The sequence below is a fragment of the Periophthalmus magnuspinnatus genome, chromosome 17 (assembly GCF_009829125.3).
Source record: "Periophthalmus magnuspinnatus isolate fPerMag1 chromosome 17, fPerMag1.2.pri, whole genome shotgun sequence".
Classification (NCBI taxonomy): Eukaryota; Metazoa; Chordata; class Actinopteri; order Gobiiformes; family Gobiidae; genus Periophthalmus; species Periophthalmus magnuspinnatus.
Genome location: NC_047142.1, coordinates 1,559,558 through 1,580,377, shown reverse-complemented (window position 1 = coordinate 1,580,377; position 20,820 = coordinate 1,559,558). Strand labels below are relative to the sequence as shown.

Here is a 20,820-nt window from a genome sequence, read left to right as displayed (position 1 = left end):
GGAAAAGTGCAGAGGGACATTTAGAGTTTAAATGTGAGGAATGTTTAAGGTTGTGGTTCAAAAATGTAAGAATTTGTGTTTTTGTAGAAGAAAGTGAAGTTTACGACAAAAAACTTTTCTACAAATGAGCACACGGGCGATAAAATACAATAAAATACTGCTCTCAGATGTGTTTTTGAGATTAAATAAATGCAGAAATGTGTTAAGAAAAAGGGAAAACTGATTCCTGCTCTGTCATTGTGTCCTTTGGCAAGACACTTCACCCATAAATGCATCACAAGTACAAATAATAAAGTACTTAAGTAGAATGTTTGTGTCTGTACTTCACTTGATAATTTTACAGTGGATATTTTTTTACTTTTCTGGAAAATGTACTTAGGTAAAGATCAGATACTGCTCTTAAGTGTAGTGTGTACTTTTTACTTTTACTTGAGTACATTTGAGAGCAGTATCTGTACTTTCTACTCCACTACATCTTTGAACAGGACTGAAAAGTAAAAGTACTTTTCATCTGATTTGAGGAGTTATTTTTATCATGTTCATGGAAACATCCTGAATAAAGTTTAAGAGTTTGAACTTTGGTTTTGAGCAAAACAAAAATAAAAACACAAAATTCAGAAGAAAAATGAAGAAATTGATTCGTTTTGAACAAAATATGTGACATTTTGAATCAATATCACGACATTTACACTTCAAATACTTTTACTTTTTACTCTTAAACACATTTTTAAACCTTAAATACTTTTTATTAAGTAGATTTTTGCAGTAACTTTTCACCTCTGTATTTGTACTTTTACTTAAGTAACAAAACTGAGTACTTCATCCACCCCTGAAATAAATACAAAACAATTTAAGTTTTAACTGGGATTTAATCAAATGATTTATAAAAAAGAAAAAAAAATATTTAAAATGTATTATTAAAAAAAAAAATAAAATACATGTTTAAAATGTAAATTAAATAAATCATTTATTTTAGTTTGATAAATTTACAATAAAACGATACATAATCTTCATGTGCGTTTGAGAAACATAAACACGGTTGTTATCGTCCCACATAAAGACGACGCACAAAAACAGGACTCCATTTTTAAACTTTATTTATGTTCATTAGTTTTATTTTTGCAAAATCACACCAAAAAAATCCAAAAAACTGTGAGAATGTGAAAAGGTGAACCACAGTAAAGAGACGGAGATGATAATGGAAAACGTCTTGATCTTTGGTTTCATTCTATAAAACTGCACTTTTTTTTTTTTTTAAATCTACGAAGGTTTGAACTTTGAGAGAGAAATGTGAGAAAATGTTAACGCCTGTGTTTAAAAGTGTATAAAGTGTGTGGTGAGGGGTTTTACAGACAAAAACAGAGAGAATAATGTAAAAAATAAAGCTGATATTTCATGGATTTCACTTTTTGCAGGTTATTTTTGGAACGTGACCGTGTTGTTAATTAATTTTTTCAGGTTTATTCTAGAAAACCTGTTTTTTTCTAAAGTCAAAGCCGATCCCTCAGTGCAGTTTTTGTTCGGGGTAATACTCGGCGACATAAGAGCCCGATAACGTTGACGGATTTGGCTTCTCCGTGTAAATAATTTGACAGTCTCTCTAGAGAAAGGCCGTACATTTCTCCGTGTTTATGATCAAAAATCTCCCGAAAGAGCGTGTTTGGGCAGCGAGCGCCCGTTTAGCCTGATCCAATATCCTCACGGCGATACTCGGAGACAGGAAGCTGCTGCGGCGCTAACATAAATAACAATCAGGACTGGAGTAAACCAATCAGCAGCTTTGTTTCTAAATATGCAGCAATCAATTACGCGACGAGTTTCCGCACAAAAATGAACAGAGCAAATCAAAGACTCGCCGGAAACGGGTTACGGCTAATCTACAGTTTGTTTTGGCTAATTGGAAATCGCGGCGTGCGTCTAATTCGGGTTCGTTTCCATGGCGTTTACATTACACAGGTTTGAGTCACATGACAGATCTGTGTGCGCTCGGGCCAAATGAGGATTCCTCCGGAGCAGCCGCCTGGACGCGCTCGATGTTTTTACTTTCGCCAGACTCGACAACGATTCATGCGACCGCGTTGATTTGAAAATAACGATGCTAGTTCCTCCTGCTAGCATAAGGTTTCATTTGTTTTATCGTGATGTCAGAGAAAACGTCAAGGTTATTACTAAAGAACGTACGGCCGCGGTCCAGAACGTGCACTTCGTCAGGACTTTACGAAGATGTGAGTCTGGTCCCGGTGGATGACGGTGATTGACAGGTGGATTAGCCAATCAGAGACGAGCCCGGTCCGTCTGTATCGTTAAAAAATAAATAAAAATGTCACAGAGGCTGAAAAACACGGTGTATTTCTGCGGAATTAAATCGCAAAGCCAAGACCAGAGGCGTCAAACTCACTCACGGTTTTTAATTTTGTCCCTCTGTGAATTTAAGTCGTGGCCAAATTAAATATTTATTGAAAAATCTTAACGACGTCTGCGTGTTTTTCAGACGAGGTGGATTAAATCTGAGCGAGGCGACGGGGGCAGATGCTAACGAGCGGCGCGTGGGCCTGAGTCTGAGGAGAGAGAAACGTGATTTTGTTTGTAAATCAGAGACGACCAATGAGCTTCTTCGTTTCACATGAGTCACTGAAACAAACGGATCCGATTGGACGATCATTTTTGACCAGTTTTGAGACGCAGCGGAGGATGTGGAGACCAGACTGACATCGATCTGTACAAAAAATAACGAGACATATATCAGGTCTGTTGTTTGTTTTTAAATGTTGGAGTGTCCGAATTCGACGGTCGCACACTTCGAAGTACCCTTTGAAGTACTCGGCCAACGAAGGACCCTCCTCCGTTGCCAAAATGGGACAGACCTACACCACGGAGCGAACGTCCACCTCTGTCTGTGCGCTTACGTTCCGTCGCCTAGCAACCGCGACGGCAGCTGATTAATGAGCTAAACGTGTAAAACGGACACTGAAATAATTACAGTTTTGTTTTTAATTCTTTATTATTTCATCGAAGGAGAGTCAAGGTGTCGTCGCAGCCGTTTATTTCCGTTTAGATTGAATGAAGTGAATATCAACAGACAAATCTAACGTTAAAGGTGATTTTTTTCCCCAGTTGTAGCGAGTATTACATAACTTTAAGAAAATACACCTTATTTCTCTTGTAGAAGAAGTGACGCGAAGTCTGCCCGGACGCACGCTTCGTTCACAGCCGATCTCCATGGAAACGCAGGATGCATTTGTCAGTCACGTTCGTCGGTGCCTGAAATGGGACAGACCTTATCGCGCCGGAAGTGACGTAAATGTCCTTCAAACGCAGCCGACGAAGTGAGAAACTGACGAATTGTGTCCATGAAAATCGTTATTCTGCTGTAACTATGTACTATATTTTTGTAGCTTGTAACTACTGTTGTTCCGATACCATTTATTCATCTGATTCGATACCGATACTTGGCCTTAGTGAACGTGTCGATACCGTCTGATTCCTCATGATGTGAAGTGGACTAAGTGTTCTTATTCTTCTCAAAAGCCAAAGGAAATGTACTTGCAGTTACACCGACTGACCACTGAATGGACCTCAATGGAGTGTGGCAGCAGAGAGCACTCTAGAGGCGCATAAACCAATGCATTAAAGAGAAAGTTATGTTTTATTATCCGTCCACTGCACCAGAGGGTTAATTCTGTTACTGCACAAGAGCCAAAAAAAAAACAAACAAACTAATTAAAGTCTGTCTCTAAGGAAAATCCACAAGAAAAAGTGTGATTTTGAGAGTGAAGTGTCAAATGTGTAATGGTCCTGATGATGAGTTGTGTTGTCGTGTTGTCGTGTTGTCGTGTTGGTGACAGTTCATCAAAAATATAAATACGATCATAACATAATTCACTCTTGACAAATCACCGTAGCGTAGATTTTGAAGATTTTATTGGTCCTTGGCAGCGACAAAGTGCAGCTGGCGAGGGGCGTCGTTCATGATTGTTTTTGCCATTTTTGACCCTTTAAACGTCATAAAATTATGCAGAAAAATCATGTAACCATCAAACATCTCAACATTGTATTGAAACTGTAAACATGAGGCCGCCCGACGCCGTAAAAAAACAATTTTTTGATCACGATTAGCGATATTATCGTATATGGAGTCGCCACGGCAACACCCACAGCGACTCCAGGAATAAGGCGAATGTAAAGTTATTGAAAATTGACACAAACATCATTTAGGTCGCTCTGATCAAAAAAACTAAATTATTTTACTAATCTTACTAAATTATGGACGAAGTTGCTGGTTCAAAGCCACAAACCAGTTTAATGAGTCAAGTCTTTAACTGTGGTTCTATGAATCACGGATTTAAAATGCAAAGTGATTGAAAAGTGACACATTATTTAGGTCAATCCAGTAAAACGAGTGAGTTACACCAAAGGAAAAAGTGTATGATGCAGGAGGTTGCTGGTTTGATGCCCTGGACCACATCAGGGTAACTCAGCTGGAACGTTCAGCTTCTTGCGGCTTTAATATTTTGCTTTTTTCTCACAGGTTTTGGCCAAATGTTATGGTTTATTCGTGTCATAATTGTGAGGTTACTGGATCCATCCCTCCTTTAGTTTAACGGTGGAGTAATTGGTTAAAATAAAGCAGTAAATATCTTAAAAACCCCGTGTAAATCTGGGCGGTTAATGCCGCGCTCACGCTGTGCTGTTCTCTGGACACGTTCCCCGACCACAACACTGAAAACAGATCTGCACACGCTGCGCTGATTTAGCCGTTTGACAAATGGCAGTGGAATGAGCGTGAGCAGCACCCGCCGGTCTGGACGCGGCCGCCATGTTAGTGCAAAAAAAACAGAAGCTTGTATTTTATGAACAGGAAATGAGACGATGACCAATGATGAGTCAAAGATCTTTGTCACTCACATGTCGACGGTTTGATAAAAACATGAGCCCGAAATCTCCAAAGTCTACGATGTAAAAAAGGTTCTGTTCAGCTCTTTTATTATTGTTTTGTTTATATGGATTGATTTAATGTTTATTAAGTGAAAAGAATGACACACGTCACAAACACAACAACATTCTCTTTGTCCAATTTACTAAAGCAAAGTCAAACTTTATACGGACGATTAACATGTTTTACGACGATAAGTGTCACTTTTTTTCACAGCGGAGGTGAAACTGATGTGGAACCGAAACAAACGACCTTTCAGAGTCCTGGGTTAGTTCTGGTTTAGTCCCGGTTTAGTCCCGGTTTAGTCCCGGTTTAGTCCCAGTTTAGTCCCAGTTTAGACCCGTTTTAGTCCCGGTTTAGTCCTGCTTTAGACCTGGCTTAGACCTGGTTTAGACCCGATTTAGACCCGGTTTAGTCCCGATTTAGTCCCGGTTTAGACCCGGTTTAGTCCCGATTTAGTCCCGGTTTAGTCCCGATTTAGTCCCGATTTAGTCCCGATTTAGTCCCGGTTTAGTCCCGGTTTAGTCCCGGTTTAGTCCCGGTTTAGTCCTGCTTTAGACCTGGCTTAGACCCGATTTAGACCCGGTTTAGTCCCGATTTAATCCCGGTTTAGACCCGGTTTAGTCCCGATTTAGTCCCGGTTTAGTCCCGGATTAGACCCATTTTATTTCTGGTTTTAGACCCGATTTAGCCCCGGTTTAGTCCCGGTTTAGTCCCGATTTAGTCCAGGTTTAGACCCGGTTTAGTCCAGATTTAGTCCCGGTTTAGACCCGTTTTAGTTCTGGTTTAGTCCTGGTTTAGACCCAGTTTAGTTCTGTTTTAGTCCCGGTTTAGACCCGTTTTAGTTCTGGTTTAGTCCCAGTTTAGACCCGGTTCAGCCCTGGTTAAGTCTTGGTTTAGTTCTGCTCGTACCTGTAAATCAAACAAACAAATCAAAACTTAAATAATCATAAAAAACAACATTAGAAGTGAAGAGCAAATAATAAAAATCTACCAAAGCATTTCCCTCCAAAGACTCAAATCTAAAGTCTCCAAAAACTTCGTGTCTCTAATTATAACCGACTGTGAGAAGCACCTGCACTGAGTGACATCACAGTGTGGCCAATCAGCTCGGGCTCCGCGGCGTCCAGAGGTGAACTTGTCCAAACACGGTGATTACGTTCCATTAGATTTTCCTACAGCGCGTTAACTCCAGACTCGTGCCGACTGGACCGGGGGCGGTGGAGAAAACAAAGATTAGTCGCCACGGCAACACCTGAGCGCCGCACGTGCAACGGAGAGAGAAAAACGAGCCGCACTGATCTGCTGCACGCGCTCAGTTCAGTTAAATTTATGCGCGCTGCCGTTAGCTACTTTTCCCCCTTTTCCTCTCGCTGCGTTTTATGGGACAGCGCAGAGCGGAGGGGTACGGCGTGTTAGCAGGCTAGCGTAAGTGAGAAAATGTGAGTAACGCGTCTGAAAAAAGACTTAAAGACGAGGTAGATCCAAAAAGGAGTTTTCTACCGTGTTTCAACGTTGTTCCCTCATCAGAAACGTGCCTAAAGATGCACGTTTGAGTAATCTAGTGATCTCTCCTAGGCCTTTTTCAAACCATTCTTTCCATAAATAAACAAAAGCTTGATACAAAAACATACTACCGTAAATTTTGGACTATCCAGCGCACCCGAGTATAAGCCACGTGTTAGAAATCTGTTGTAACGTGAGATATTTACACGGAAAGATGGAACACGGAGGGTTTTTTGAGTTTTAATTTAAGACTTTTTTTTTCAAACTGTGCCTGAAAATCTGCATAAGCACAGGATGAACGGGCCGTCTGCTTTTATTTCCTCTGAAAGATTTTGTCGTCTTTTTACACTGACTAAGTTCTTCCTTCTGCCGCCTCCAACGTCGCAGCATCGGTTAATTGACGCCAAACTTACGTGCAGTGGCTCTATTTCCTTTTTTGTTGGTCAAACTTACGTGCAGTGGCTCCATTTCCTTCTTTAATGGTCAAACTTACGTGCAGTGGCTCTATTTCCTTCTTTGTTGGTCAAACTTATGTGCAGTGGCTCTATTTCCTTCTTTAATGGTCAAACGTACGTGCAGTGACTCTATTTCCTTCTTTAATGGTCAAACTTGCGTGCAGTGGCTCTATTTCCTTCTTTGTTGGTCAAACTTGCGTGCAGTGGCTCTATTTCCTTCTTTGTTGGTCAAACTTACGTGCAGTGGCTCTATTTCCTTCTTTAATGGTCAAACGTACGTGCAGTGGCTCTATTTCCTTCTTTGACTCATTTCTTCGTGTGTTTTTCATGATGACGCTGTGTGTGATGCTCAAAATGTCAGTTCAAAATCAAAACTCGTGTTTTCTTCAGCGCAGAATCTTTCCCCACGTCTGCGTCACTTTTGGGTTTACTGTTAGAGAGCGCCCCCCGGTGGACGTCAGCCTGGAAAAGTCTATAAATTTGCCGCACCGTTGTATAAACCGTGGGGTTCAAAGCGTGAGGAAAAAGTAGCGGCTTATAGTCTGAAACCAATACTACAACTTCACAAACCTGAAACGACGTGCAGTAGTTTCATCAGCAGAATCCACACTGAATGTAATACGATAGCGCTCTGAAGGGGGTGACTTAGCACGGAGAGGAAAGGACGGGGGAAATCAGAACATCAAAAATGAAACTGAAACTTTTTAAACGTGTCCGTACTTTGTTTTGGGTGAATACAGCATTTTAAAAACAATAAAAGGAAACAGATCTAAATATGTGCCTCCTCTTTAATGTTTAACTTTTTTATTTAAATACGGCAAAGAATAAAACATCCAGTTGCCGATTGCTAATATTTTTTCCAGCCACACAACAAATGCGAAGTGTAAACCTGCTTGTCTCCATGGAGATGTAAATGCTTTTGTCTGGAATATTAAAAACGTCATGCATTTATTCTTTGTTTTATTTATTTGGCGGGGACAACATGATACAACATAAATAAACGCACCGGATTATAGACGAAAGATCATTTCCATCCGTTTTCTCAAGGCCTGGGGTCACAAAAGGGTCACAAAAGGGTCAAAAGGGTCACAAAAGGGTCACAAAAGGGTCATAAAAGGGTCACAAAAGGGTCAAAAGGGTCACAAAAGGGTCAAAATAAAAATTGCACACTACACTTATTGCACAGCTCCTATTATTGCACCAAAATATTGCACGTTCCCCTCGTAAATGAAGTAATTTCAGTTAGAGGTGTTGCCAACTTTACATAGATCTGACCTGTAACATGGTCTGGTGCTGTTACCCGCTTTTGTTCAAATTGTGGAACATTCAAACACGTGGAAAAAACTTCTACCAGAAAAGTTACAGAGTGCAGCTTTAACACATCCCACCCGTTTCAGTCGTGACTCAGGATAACGCAGCGACTCTGATGAGCAAACGCGTCGCTGCACAATAGTCCGGATCATAGCTAACGTGCTAGCCGCTGCGTTCCAAACAGGAAGCGATCGTGTACGCACTTCCTGCTCCATCGACTCTGGCTCCAGTTCACTTTCTATTGAAAAACTCTCTGGTCTTAAATGTTCGTATTAACCCTCTACATGATCCTGGGGTTTTTATTTCACTTTTGTGTCTGTAAATCAAGATATGAACATTAAAAACAGACAAATCAGGTCCGTCTTTCCCCGAGGTCGCTCCCGTTAGCGTTAGCAACAGGTTTGATTGACAGCGTTGCTAAGCGTCTGCTCCCTGCTAAACCAATGTACAGACTCGTTCCTGAACTGTATTTGAAATTAAAATAAAGACAATTCCTGGAGCTACCGTAAAAAAAACGCCCAAACTACTGCACTACTTTTTCTACGTGACTGTTTCCAAATCACGTTCACTGACCCCGAGTCCCAGACGTTGCGCCGCTCCGACTCTACGCGTCCCGCTCCGGCTCCGTGCAGCGTTTTCCGGCCCATCACCGTGCGCTTTGTGCCAAAAAGACGGCATCGATCAAACTAACAGAGCAGTGGAAAGGTGAAAGAGGCCGCGGAGATGTCCAAACAAAGAGAGCGGGCGCGAGATAAGGCCCCGCCGCGCTACGACAGAACAGCCAAACGAGCGTTATCGCCTCTCGCAGGTCAGAGGGGTGCGAGACGTGAGCCGACAGAGCTGGGGCGAGGTGGAATATTCGCGGGGCCATAGGAAGTGCTGTGTGGAAAAGATAACAGTGATTTTAGGACGGAGGGAGAGCGAGAGAGAGTGGCAGTGTCCTCAGGCTTCTTCCTCTATTCACTCGCCACTTCCTGTCTGCTCGCCGCTCCTCGACGGCGTTAATGAGCCAGAGGTGGATCCCGGGTTTCCTGTCTTCACGCCGCGACCCACAGGAGAGCGAACGACACGAGGGGAAGACGAGTCCAGCTGCTGCGAGTGACAAATATGACTCTGTAAGTGGACGACAGCCGCTCGACTCTGGTGTTTGGTTTCGATTTGTCACGATAATTTCGATATTTCTCGGTTTTGATCGTTTGAAAATCTGTTTTTTAGTCCATTTAATGTTTGATTTTTATACCGTGTGGTCGTAAACTGGAGCTAGAACGTCTGTGTCCGCTGATCTGAAGGTTGGCCGGTTCAAATCTCGCTCTTGCCCGGTGCGATTCCAGTTTCCACAAATGAACACTGTCGCTGTGTCCTTGGGCAAGACACTTAAGCCTCGTCCCAGTGTCTGTGTGAATGTGTGGAGAAGCTGGACGATGTGGTCACAGCAGGACACAGACTCAGGAGGAAGGTCAACGTGGTCGACTCTGGAAAAATAAAACATGTTTAAAGAAATTAACAGTGTTGAACTAAAGCAAACGCAACAGAAATGAAGAAACTGAAAAGAAACTAAAAAGAAACTGAGGAGAAACTAAGAAACTGAGAAGAAACTAAAAAGAAACTGAGGAGAAACTAAGAAGAAACTGAGGAGAAACTAAGAAGAAACTGAGAAGAAACTGAGGAGAAACTAAGAAACTGAGAAGAAGCTGAGAAGAAACTGAGGAGAAACTAAGAAACTGAGAAGAAGCTGAGAAGAAACTGAGGAGAAACTGAGGAAAAACTGAGGAGAAACTAAGAAGAAACTGAGAAGAAACTAAGAAGAAACTGAGAAGAAACAAAAAAGAAACTGAGGAGAAACTAACCTCCTGAGACCCGAGCTCTTTCATGTGTTTATTAATTTCTCTTTGTTATTTTTGCTGATTGGACCTGATGAAGATTTATCTTTTTAAATGATGTAGTTTCTGAGAAAAGTGACGTAAAACAAATGTCCTCATGTGTGGAGATCTTCATCAATTTGATAAAACATTTGAATAATGATTTGCGAAAAATATTTATTAAGACCCTGAAACAGCAACATTTGTCCTGAGTAAAAACAAAATGAGAAACAACAAATGTGTCTCATGGAACAAAGTGTCTCGTGTGAAGAGACAGGAGCAGGAGACATGGGACTTTACAAAAAAACAAAAACATTCTAAACATTCTAAAGTGTTGAAACATTTCTAAATTGAATATATTTGCATTGTTGCTGTTCTTCTTCTTCTAAAGATTTGCATTGTGGCCAAGACAAACCAAAATGTGTTGTCCACATGAGGACACCAGGTCCCAGGAGGTTAAATCGTCTCCTAAACGTGAAGCTCCTCAGATAAACACCATCTACGTCTCAGGTGCTGCAGGTTTAACTTTTAGCAGAATCTCCTGATCACCTGCCTCGAGTAAATGAATCAACAGAAAACAAGCAAATGGAGACGTGTCCCAGAGCGCCCCCTGTCCTTAGACCCTCCTCCTCCTCCTCAAAGAAAACCTCCCAGTGGGAAAAAGAGAAACGTCGAGGAGAACCACAGAGAAGAGACCCACTCACACGGACAAAGAGGCTGCAGATGAGGATTTAAAGGTTCAAACTTGCACGAATCGCTGAAAATCCGACGTTTGGTGAGTAAATGTTGAGGGAAACGTCGAGGAAAGTGTCTTATTTCTACAGCGTCGTATCTTAACTATTTGGGACGATAATGTCACTTTTGCGCTTTAATATTGTACTGTGTGACGTAGGCCCCGCCCCCCGTGACCCCGTGACCTCGGCGGCGGATTGCGCGGCTCAGACTTGGCCGTGTGCGACACCACAGACGACAGGTGAGCGGCGGTCGCTGATCCTCCTGACACTTGGTAATAGAGAGGAGAATGTGGGATTAGACGTCCCTTTGAAACGCTCTGAGGTCACAGCTCGTTCTGTCCCGGCTCAGATCCACAGAGGAACAAAAGGCTCTGGGTCTGAAAGAGACGCTTTAGTGTGGGAATCGGTTTAATTCAGAATATAAATCTGCACCACTGAAGATATTTCATCAGTTTTGGCACCGATTTCTAGATAATCTGATCATTTATCCACATTATCACAGTTTACATCTCGAAAACAAGTCAAAGAATCAAAATACAAGTAAATAAAGGACTAAGGGACTTGTGTCGTGCGTCCTGATTGGCTGTTGGACTGTAGACCATTGTGTCGTGCGTCCTGATTGGCTGTTGGACTGTAGACCATTGTGTCGTGCGTCCTGATTGGCTGTTGGACTGTAGACCATTGTGTCGTGCGTCCTGATTGGCTGTTGGACTGTAGACCATTGTGTCGTGCGTCCTGATTGGCTGTTGGACTGTAGACCATTGTGTCGTGCGTCCTGATTGGCTGTTGGACTGTAGACCATTGTGTCGTGCGTCCTGATTGGCTGTTGGACTGTAGACCATTGTCCATCAGTCTCCTCCGTGCCGTGTCTCCTGTCCAGTACAGAATGTGTTCAGACAAATTTACATAAACGTTGGATCTCAGTGTGACTCTGAAGTGCTGTACGTTTGCGATTTGTTTTCTCCCCGACAAAACCCACAATGTCGATGAAACGTTCTGCACCGACAAAGACGCCTACGAAGGTTTGAACTTTGAGAGAGTTTAAACGAGAGAGAAATGTGAGAAAATGTTAACGCCTGTGTGAGAAAAGTGTATAAAGTGTGTGGTGAGGGGTTTTACAGACAAAAACAGAGAGAATAATGTAAAAAATAAAGCTGATACTTCACGGATTTCGTCTGTTGTGGGATATTTTTTTTAACCCCGATGAGGAACCACTGTGTTTGTGTTTATCTTTGACCCAAGTGAACCTGTGTCCTCCTTAAAATAATTGAATAATATCCCGGACTGCCATAATATATCGAATTATAAACTAAATCTTGCTTATTTTGTTCAGCAACATTTAGAAAAACAGAGGGAACTACATAGACCATGATCCTTTGCTCCATTTCAGTGCAGCCAGTTTGAAGAAATAACTTATAAAGAACTTTTCCATCCGACTATTACAGAAATTTAACAGCAAAGTCTTTTTTAACGATCCTATATTACGCAAAACTGACTCTTCTGAGCTTTAAATCCTGTTCTAACACTGTTACCTCCTCAAAAACAGACCTGGAGTTGTGTTTTGTTTCATTTTTATTTTTATTTTCCCCAAATTGTGTCATTTAAATTCATTCTAAACCTCTAAGAGCCTTTGTGCAGTTTCTCTTTGTTTTAAAGTGTTAATTTAAAGCTTTGTGTGGATTTTTGAGGCAGTAGATAAAAAAATATCGGCCTCTGCTGGAGATTTAAGACCGATCGTCCATACACTTAAAAGAGAAAATATCGGCGAGCTGATAAATAGGTCGACCTGTACTGTGAAATAAACGCAGACGATACGGCGAGAAGAACGAGATGCCGCGGTGTAAAAGAAAAACCTCATCACTCGCCTCGTTTATTTACTGTAAAATAGAGACGTAGAGACGAGAGCGAGGGCGGAGACTGTGACCTGCGGAGTCCAGCGTCTGACACTCGGAACGTCGCGTCAGAAACAGGAAGTGAACTCAAACCGTCTCCGTGGAAAAGTCGAGGGACCGTCTCTGTCAGAAAAACAACTGTGTTTATTAAATGTGTTTGAGCGACGAGGACGGAAAACTGACGCAATATCACTTTTAATACAAGATCTCATGAGTGTCTATGGCTAAAAACTGAGCAAGAGAGACAAGGAGGAGAGAGGAGAGGGAGGAGGAAAAGGAGAGAGGGGAATAAAAGAGGTGTAGAAGAACTTAAAAGATCACATAATTGTCTAAAAACTGAATAGGCAGCAGAAGAGGAGAGGAGGAGAGGGAACAATAGGGAGGGAAGAGAAGAGACAGAGAGAGGAGCGTCAGGAAGAGGAGGAAAAGGTGGAGAAGAACTCTTAATACAAGATCCCATGAGTGTCTATGGCTAAAAACTGAGCAAGAGAGAGAAGGAGGAGAGAGGAAGTGAGAGAGAGGAGAGAGAGGAGGAGACAGAGGGAGAGGAGGAAGAGATGAAGAACGTTTAATAAAAGATCTCATGATTGTCTACGGCTAAAAATGGAATAATATACTTTACTTCACTATAATTACACAAACTCAAACAGCAGCGGATGAAGTATTCACTCTTAATACTTAAGTAAAAGTACAGATACAGAGGTAAAAAGTTACTCGAGTAAAATGATCGCATGAAAAATGTACATAAGTAAAAGTATTTCAGAGTAAAACAAAAGTATTTCACACAATTGTTGTTCATTGAAGTATAAATGTAGTGGAGTAGAAAGTACAGACACTGCTCTCAAACGTACTCAAGTAAAAGTAAAAGTACACGCTGTAACATGTACTTCAGTTTGCCGTCCCCAGACTCAGACGGACGTTGTGTCTTACAGTTTTTGACGGACAGGTGATATGATGCGTCACATTTACACAATCAGGCTCCTGTTCCCGCCGCTCACCACATAAAGTGATGGAAGAAACAGCCCCATTCCTTTAAAATCACCCGTCATTTCACCGGGAAGTCGTTGGAAACAAATGGAGCAGATTTCCACGGGAGTCGGTGCTGAGGCGGTGACGGTGGAGCAGATGGTGTTTAGGTTAAATCTCAGAGCGGAGCTGATACGAGCGACACGAGGCTGCGACGGGTGAAGGAGCACAGACTCACACACTTACTCTAATTATGGCAAAAAGATTCCACTGTCACTTTACTTTTAATATGCAGATAGTCCAGGGGTCGCGACCTTTAACCCCCAAAGAGCCATTTCAATCCAATCCACTTTATTTAAACAGCAGATTTCACAAACAAATACATTATGAATAAAAACAACTACCGTAAATTTGGGACTATAGAGCACCTGAATATGAGCCGCACCAGCTAAATTTGAAAAGAAAATCAATTTTGTAAATATATAAACCGCACCTGAATATAAGCCGCAGGTTTTTGTGTTGTAACGTGTGATATTTACACAGAAAGACGGAACACAGAAGGTTTTTTTAGTTTTAATTTAGGAAACGCTTTTTTTCTTCTTTTTTTTTATTGTGTCTGAAAAGCATCAGTTCATCTTTCCCCATGTCTCACATTTGCATTTACTGTTAGAGCGCCCCCCAGTGGCCGTTAGGCAGTAAAAATCTATAAATTAGCCGCAGGGTTCAAAGTGTGGGGAAAAAAGTAGCGGTTTATAGTCCGAAATTTACGGTAATTAAGTAAATCAACATTTAGACTAGAATCAAAGGCAAAATTAAAATAATAAATATGTAAATAAAAGAAATAAAACAATTACCATTTGGACCCAGTTTCCACGGAAAAGAAAACACAGAGCAGCTCACACATTTGACTCTAAAATGAAGATAATACTGTGTACAATGTGTTTTTTTTTACCTTTAGTCTTTGGATAAACATCTACAGTGTTTCAAATGAATTAAAAAGCTGAACTAAAATGATCCATGTAACAAACACAAAACACCGTGAGCCTCATCCTCATGTCGACTTTGGGCTTTAGGCGCGTGAGGCGGAGCCTTGACCTGGATTTAAAAAACAAATTGGAAAAAAAAAAGCACTAAATCATCAAACAATGAAAAATACTATTTGCAAAATCTCTGCATAAATATTTCTTTGACCTGGTTAATGGGACTTGTGCTCCTGACCCTCTGCACTGTGTCTGCAGAGGGGTCAGGGGTCAGGGGTCAGACAGTGGACGGAGCTGCAGGTGGACGTCACTCACAACATGTTAAACTCTTTACAAATGTGAAGAAAAACTGACCAGAGGAGACACCAGCTTTTAGAAAGGTGAGTCTTTGTGTGTCAGTGCCAATGCTAATGCTAATGCTAATGCTAACTTCTAATAAAGCATTAACGCTAACATAAAAACAAAATTATATGTAAGGATGAACTAATTATTTTAGGTCTGGATTATTTTTCAGTGGTGCTATTTTAAATATTTTTTAGGCTCCCAAATTAGCATTAGCATTAGCATTGACACACAATTTATGTCGTGTTTAACATATTGTCAGTGACATCCACCTGCAGCTCCCTGTTCACTGTCTGACCTCTGACCCCTGACCCACCTGCAGCTCCCTGTCCACTGTCTGACCTCTGACCTCTGACCCTCCGCAGCTCTCTGTCCCTGTTCAGTGATATTATAACGGTCCCTCCGACTGGAACCAGCCCGTCTACCAACGAGCACAAAGACAATTTTTCAGAACATACGGTCAAAATGATAATAACTTCCATTTAATGTCATACTGTGGAACATTCCAGGCTGAGTTAAAGTGTCTCCATGGTGACCAGCATATGACAGACCCTCTGATGTCGTTTCCTCGTCACAATCAGACCTGGAGTTGTGTTTTGTTTCATTCACACAAACTCTGCAGATTTAGGCTGAGCTTTTCTCTCAGACTGAAAACACTCCGTTCCACCTTGTGATGTCATCGTGTGGTGATACAGGAAGTGCTCCACTGTGTTTTTAAACTCCACACACCTTCATTTCTAGAATCATTTGGATCATTTCAGCCTCTGGAATTGCCACTTACCTCGACTGAACTAAAGGTAAAAAGGAGCTGTTAACGTGAAAACTCCCACTTGATGACATCACAAGGTGGAACAGAGCGTTTTGAGCTTTGGAGATGTGACAGACTAATAATAAAGTGTGTGAATGAAACAAAACACAACTCCAGGTCTGTTTTTGATGCGTTAACACTTTTAAAACATGACTTAAACCTCACTAGAGACAGTTTTGTGTGATGTAGAACCTTTAAAATGTGAAACGTTTTGTTCCAGACTTGAACCTCAACCGTCACGTCTCAGCGTCAGGATCATAATCTGTTTGTATATTTCCTGCCCTGAGTTTTATCTGATCCTGTGCAGACACCTGAGTGTTGACCGCTGCAGAGGAAGCGCGTGGTCATCGGACATCCCTGAAGGTGGCCCCCTCCCATCGCCCTGGACCTAATCAGCCCGAACAAAGGAGGGGGCGGAGTCAGCGCTCTAAAATAGAAGCAGTAGGTTTGGAAGGAAGAAGCGTCTGCTGCAAGAGCGCAGGAGTAAAAAGAAAACGTCACCACCAAAACACGGCGGTTAGCTGCTTCAGAATCATTTTGGTCTTAAATGTTCATATTAACCTGCTCTACATGTTCTTTTTTTTTTTGTTATTTTGACTTTTTTTTTGTTTTGTTTTGAGGGGCTTTTGTTTATTATCTTTATTTATTTAGGGGTTTTTTTTTTTGTTATTTTGAGGTTTTTTTTTGTTTATTTTGTTTATTTTTTTGTTATTGTAAGGTTGTTTTTTTTGTTATTTTGAGTTGTTAGTTTTTTTATATTTTGAGGATTTTATTTGTTTATTTTCTTAATTTTTTAGTTATTTTGAGTTTTTTTGTTTGTTTTTTAATTATTTTGAGTTGGTTTAAAAAAAAAATATTTAGAGTTTTTTTGTTTTGTTTGGGTTTTTTTTTAAGTACATTTTTTGTTTCTTTGAAAAACTGTGTCCTCTCTCTTTGTACCTGCTGCTTCAGACTCATTTTGGTCTTAAAAGTTCATATTAACCTGCTCTACATGTTCTTTTTTTTTTTTTTTTTTTAGTTATTTTGACTTTTTTTTGTTTTGTTTTGTTTTGAGGGGCTTTTGTTTGTTATCTTTATTTATTTAGTTTTGGGTTTTTTTTAGTTATTTTGAGGGTTTTTTGTTTATTTTCTTTATTTTTTTGTTATTGTGAGGTTGTTTTTTGTTATTTTGAGTTGTTTTTTTAATATATTTTGAGGATTTTATTTGTTTATTTTCTTTATTTTTTTTAGTTATTTTGAGGGTTTTTTGTTTGTTTTTTAATTATTTTGAGGGTTTTTTTATATATTTTGAGGATTTTATTTGTTTATTTTCTTTATTTTTTTAGTTATTTTGAGGATTTTTTGTTTGTTTTTTAATTATTTTGAGTTTTGGTTTTTTTTAGTAAATTTTTTGTTTCTTTGAAAAACTGTGTCCTCTCTTTGTACCTGCTGCTTCAGACTCCCAGACTTCCCTCACCCCAGACATGTCCTCCAGCTCCTCCGGTGTGTCACATTACTGTATTCTCTCTGTTCTGATGTAGTTTCTTCATCACACACAGACCTGGAGTTGTGTTTGTTTCATTCTCACATGTTTAACACACAAACTGCAGATTTATCGGACGTTTAAATCCCTTATGTAACGTTCCGTCGCTCGTCCTCTTCGTTTCGTGGTTGGTCGTCGTCTCTGCAGAGAAAAGTCCATCAGGTGATAAAGAGACAATGGCCCCCCCCCCCCTCGTGTGGGTCCACTGATTAGACTCAGGGCACTTCCTTTGGAAAACAGGCCCTGGTCCAGAGGAAGGGGCTGTGGGCTGCACTAGCTCACCTCAGCCTGTCCCTCCCACACCTCCCCGTGCTCCCGACGCCCACCGGACCCCCGCCCGCCGCCCGCCCCGCCCCCGCCGCTCACATCTGCACCATTGTCTTTGTCACAGATGAAACACAGGCCCAACATCTAAGAACAGCGTCTGTGCTCCACCCACGGACACAAAATCACAATCTTTTAGTCTCAGAAGGTCATGAAAAGTATCAGAAATCAGATACTGATCGATACTAAAATGAGATACTCGTTTGAGCAGGTATCGATACTAAAAAGGTATCGATACTAAAAAGTCCCATTCACAGGACAGAAATGAACCTTTCCTCTCTCTGTTCACACTGACGTCTCATTTTTGAGCAAAGACATTTCAGTCTAAAGACGTTTTGTCCGTGTGATACAGTCAAAGTTTATTCATGCTTTTTTTCCCTTTCTTCTACAAATATAATAAAAAACTCTAGACCAATGTCCAAAGTCTGAAATCGTCTGTAGATTTAAATAAATAAAGTACATTTTAGATCAAACGTGTCACATGAGTCTGATTGTTTCACTGTAAAAATCTGCACAGAATGATGTTTATATTTGTTTGGACTGAAGGACGTGGGGACATTTTATTGTGTCTCGTTCGCGTCTCGTTCGTGTCTCGTTCGTGTCTCGTTCGTGTCTCGTTCGTGTCTCGTTTATCGTGTCTCGTTCGTGTCTCGTTCGTGTCTCATTCGTGTCTCGTTAGTGTCTCGTTCGTGTCTCGTTCGTGTCTCGTTCGTGTCTCATTCGTGTCTCGTTCATGTCTCGTTCGTGTCTCGTTCGTGTCTCGTTTATCGTGTCTCATTCGTGTCTCGTTCGTGTCTCATTCGTGTCTCGTTAGTGTCTCGTTCGTGTCTCGTTCGTGTCTCGTTCGTGTCTCATTCATGTCTCGTTCGTGTCTCGTTCGTGTCTCGTTTGTCGTGTCTCATTCGTGTCTCGTTCGTGTCTCATTTGTGTCTCGTTCGTGTCTCGTTCGTTCGTGTCTCGTTCGTGTCTCGTTCGTTCGTGTCTCCTTAGTGTCTCGTTCGTGTCTCGTTCTTGTCTCGTTCGTGTCTCGTTCATGTCTCGTTCGTGTCTCGTTCGTGTCTCGTTTATCGTGTCTCATTCGTGTCTCGTTCGTGTCTCGTTCGTGTCTCGTTCGTGTCTCGTTCGCGTCTCGCTCGCGTCTCGTTCGTGTCTCGTTCGTGTCTCGTTTATCGTGTCTCATTCGTGTCTCGTTCGTGTCTCGTTCGCGTCTCGCTCGCGTCTCGTTCGCGTCTCGTTCGCGTCTCGCTCGCGTCTCGTTCGCGTCTCGTTCGCGTCTCGTTCGCGTCTCGCTCGCGTCTCGCTCGCGTCTCGTTCGCGTCTCGTTCGTTCGTGTCTCGTTCGTGTCTCGTTCGTGTCTCGTTCGTGTCTCGTTCGTGTCTCGCTCGTGTCTCGCTCGTGTCTCGCTCGTGTCTCGTTCGTGTCTCGTTCGTGTCTCGTTCGTGTCTCGTTCGTGTCTCGCTCGTGTCTCGCTCGTGTCTCGTTCGTGTCTCGCTCGTGTCTCGCTCGTGTCTCGTTCGTGTCTCGTTCGTGTCTCGTTCATGTCTCGTTCGTGTCTCGTTCGTGTCTTGTTTATCGTGTCTCGTTCGTGTCTCGTTCGTGTCTCATTCGTGTCTCGTTCGTGTCTCGTTTGTGTCTCATTCGTGTCTCGTTCATGTCTCGTTCGTGTCTCGTTCGTGTCTCGTTTATCGTGTCTCATTCGTGTCTCGTTCGTGTCTCATTCGTGTCTCGTTAGTGTCTCGTTCGTGTCTCGTTCGTGTCTCGTTCGTGTCTCATTCATGTCTCGTTCGTGTCTCGTTCGTGTCTCGTTCGTGTCTCGTTCGTGTCTCATTCATGTCTCGTTCGTGTCTCGTTCGTGTCTCGTTTGTCGTGTCTCATTCGTGGCTCGTTCGTGTCTCATTTGTGTCTCGTTCGTGTCTCGTTCGTGTCTCGTTCGTTTGTGTCTCGTTCGTGTCTCGTTTGTCGTGTCTCGTTCGTGTCTCGTTCGTGTCTCGTTCGTGTCTCATTCATGTCTCGTTCGTGTCTCGTTCGTGTCTCGTTCGTGTCTCGTTTGTCGTGTCTCATTCGTGGCTCGTTCGTGTCTCATTTGTGTCTCGTTCGTGTCTCGTTCGTGTCTCGTTCGTTTGTGTCTCGTTCGTGTCTCGTTTGTCGTGTCTCATTCGTGTCTCGTTCGTGTCTCATTTGTGTCTCGTTCGTGTCTCGTTCGTTCGTGTCTCGTTCGTGTCTCGTTCGTTCGTGTCTCCTTAGTGTCTCGTTCGTGTCTCGTTCTTGTCTCGTTCGTGTCTCGTTCGTGTCTCGTTCGTGTCTCGTTTATCGTGTCTCATTCGTGTCTCGTTCGTGTCTCGTTCGTGTCTCGTTCGTGTCTCGTTCGTGTCTCGTTTATCGTGTCTCATTCGTGTCTCGTTCGTGTCTCGTTCGTGTCTCGTTCGTTCGTGTCTCGTTCGTGTCTCGTTCGCGTCTCGTTCGTGTCTCGTTCGTGTCTCGTTGCATCGTGGGACATGTGCAGCTCACACATTTTATTTGAGAATGCTTTTGTGTTTTTTTCATGGTCGGTGCCGATTGTTTAGAATCCAGAGAAACCGATGGACGAGATAAGATATTTTGCAATCGATATGTAGGACCGATTTTGATCATTATCATCTTAGATTATTTTCCCCCAGTTTTTTTTGGGTTTTTTTCATCACAAACCTGTAAAAACGCCGCGTGATCATGTTTTGTGCAGCCACCTATTTGTATTAAAGTGTCAATATGAAGCTTTGTGTGGATTTTTAAACTAAACTAAAATATCGGTCTCTGCTGGAGATTTAAGGCCAATCACCCATACACTTAAAAGTCCAGATATCGGCGCGATATATCGACTCAGAGATTGAAAACTGCAGTAAGTTATAGTAAAACACACATTACCCAAACTGTATCAAAACATTTAGAGCAGAAATGTAGAAAATGTTCAAATCTGCAGATATTAAAGGATCAGTGGATTATTCTCAAAACTGACACATGCTGTAGTTTTTCCGTTATGTTTTCTTCTTCTTCTTCTTCTTCTTTTAGGGGCAGAAGTGGATTTTCCAAGAAGACAAGACTTATCCGGCGGATCAGACGTAAGTGCACGACTTTATTTTAGAGATGATGTCACAAGCAAATGTAAGAACGAGGAATAAAAGGTTTGGAAAAGAAATGAAAGCTCCTGTTTT

The 20,820-nt window shown here is 41.9% G+C and overlaps 1 protein-coding gene across 1 annotated transcript in view; it reads right to left on the bottom strand.

Annotated features, from left to right (window-relative positions):
* Positions 1-1,173: 1,173 nt before the first annotated feature.
* The window catches only part of mylk4a (myosin light chain kinase family, member 4a), a 94,545-nt gene continuing 74,898 nt past the window's right edge, over positions 1,174-20,820 (bottom strand). The window contains exon 16 of the mRNA XM_055228542.1: positions 1,174-1,183. The gene's annotated coding sequence lies outside the window, so the exon portion shown is untranslated. The remainder of the gene's footprint in view (positions 1,184-20,820) is intronic.